Source organism: Balaenoptera musculus, chromosome 3, assembly GCF_009873245.2.
Source record: "Balaenoptera musculus isolate JJ_BM4_2016_0621 chromosome 3, mBalMus1.pri.v3, whole genome shotgun sequence".
Classification (NCBI taxonomy): Eukaryota; Metazoa; Chordata; class Mammalia; order Artiodactyla; family Balaenopteridae; genus Balaenoptera; species Balaenoptera musculus.
Window position 1 is genome coordinate 73,164,044 of NC_045787.1, and position 2,325 is coordinate 73,166,368.

Sequence of the window (2,325 nt, forward strand, 5' to 3'; positions counted from 1 at the left end):
AACACCGAAGGAAAAAGTCGTCCGTATAGTGTTGTAGATTCACAACACTGGCTGCGTTTCAGACACACATTTACAACATAATGAATAGTGAAGCCTAGATAACCTCAGTGCAAATAAGTCACATCCATATGCCAGGGAAGGAAGCCTTTGGCGTCGAGTTGACGGCTCGGCTCCACTGTACAAGAACGTGTGCCGACGTGAGGTTCGGACTAAGCACATGCATTAAGGCTGGGAGGAGGGGTGAACCAACTGTTGCGAGGGGGCAGGCTGCAAGGTGGCGGCTGAGGGGACTGTTGGCTGCATGGGTGGTGGAGATGGAGGTGGCAGTGGCTGGACAGGGGTCTGTGTGTTGTGAGACGGAGGCAGCGTGGGCCATTTGAATTTATCAGGACTTGCTTCTCCACGGTGAAGGCCTTGTGATACCGTGGAATGCTCCCATATGCTGCACATGAAGACCTGGGGAATTGTAATAAGACATTCCAGCTCTAGTCAGTGAAGTTGGTGACGTGAAACCAAGCGTGTGACTTGCATACGAGAGACTGGGTGATATTGGCCGGCTTGAACTGGGAGAAGGTGTGTAAGGAATCGGGCTGCATACAATGTGAGGTCTTAATCCTTGTGCAGACAGCTCCTTAAAATACCTTTCATCATCCATCTCTAAGCTGGACTCACTCTCCAAGAGCTGTCGACAGAGGGCCTCTCTCCTCTCCATCTCCCTCTGCAGCTTCCTCTCAGGTCCTCTTCCCCCATGTGAAGTTCCTCCTCCAAATACTGTGCCATTATCTCGGAATGCTGTAACTGGGCAGCACTCAGTTGCTTCTTCAGCTTCTCCAGTTCATTCTTTAAAAACCTGATGTGTCGCATCATGTTTTCTGGAGGGTCGATCTACACGGAGATGTCTCTAGGCAATGGGGCAGCAGACACCGGCTAGTCTAATTTCTCCTGCAGGATTCGCTTTTCAGCTTCAAGTTCCATCCTTTTCCAGAAACGATCCACTAGCGCTTCTTGTTCCTGTTCCAAAGTATTTTCAAGGTCAATCTTCTCTCGTCTCAACTGTTCTAATGTAAGCTGCTTAGAAATGGTATCGTTCTCCAGTTTTTTAATTTTCTTCATCAGTTTGTTGACCTGGAATTCCTGCTCCAGATGCTGTTCTAGTTCGGCTTTCTCATGCTGCAACTGCATCAATTTTCTGGGGAGCTCATTAGTGAGGGACTCTTCTTCCTTCTCGTAATTTACAGCAAGGGTTTCTTTCTCCTTCTGCGAAGGCTGAATTTTCTTGAATACAGTGTTACTGATGAATTCTTCTTTCTGCTCAGCCTGGGCTTGGATGGTCACGCTGGCTTTGCGCAAGCCACGGTTCTCCTCCTGCAGTGCCTTGCACTTGAGTTTGTAGGTCTCCAGCTAGACCTTGAACACCTTGTTCTGCTGCAGCGAGGCCAGGTGCTTGATGAGCTCCTCCAGGCTGAAGGGCGAGATGACAATGCCCCCCGCCCCAGCCACTTCCCACCACTGCCGCCTCTCCTGCTGCTGCTGCCCGAGGTCAATGACTGTATCTTCTAACTCTTTGTTAATCTTCTCACTGTGTTCATCCATTCTTCTCCCAAGTACTTTGATTATCTTTATGGTTATTACTTTAAACTCTTTAGTGGGTAGATTGCCTATCCCTATTTCACTTCATTCTTCTTCTGGGGTTTTATCTTATTCCTTCATTTCCACTTTCCTCTGTCCCCTCATTTTACCTAATTTGCTATTTTTATTTCTATGTGTTCTGTGGGCTCCTTATGTTTCCCGATCTTGAAGAAGTGGCTTTTTGTAACAGATGTCCTATGCATCCCAGCAGCGCACTACTCTCTGCTCATTTGAGCTATATGCCCTACCTGGCTGCAGGGCCCTGTGGGTCCCAGAATTGGTGTTTTGGTCTGCTTGTGGGTGGGACCAGGACCCAGGATTTCCTGGGGCTGGTGCCTACCCACTGGTGGGTAAGGCTGGTCCCGGAGCTACTGCCAGCCCACTGGTAGGCAAACCTGGGTCCCAGGGTTTCTGGCTGCAGGGCCCTGGGGGTCCCAGAATTGGTGTTTTGGCCTGTTTGTGGGCCCATGGGGTCCTGGGGACAGTGCCTATGCACTGGTGGGTGAGACTGGTCCCAGGGCTACTGCTGCCCTACTGGTGGGCTGAGTCAGGTCCCAGATCTCTGGGTGCAGGGCCCTGGAAATCCCGTGGCTAGAGCTGGTGTATGGAGCCAGGTCCTGGGCCCTCTGCTGGACAGGGCCAGGTCCTGGTGTGGCTGTGCACTCAGGGGGTTTCAGGGCAACAGGCCTGCTAGTG

The 2,325-nt window shown here is 51.0% G+C and overlaps 1 pseudogene; it reads right to left on the reverse strand.

Moving 5' to 3' along the window:
• Positions 1–222: 222 nt before the first annotated feature.
• Positions 223–2,098, reverse strand: LOC118892501 (annotated as a pseudogene).
• Between the last annotated feature and the right edge of the window lie 227 nt (positions 2,099–2,325).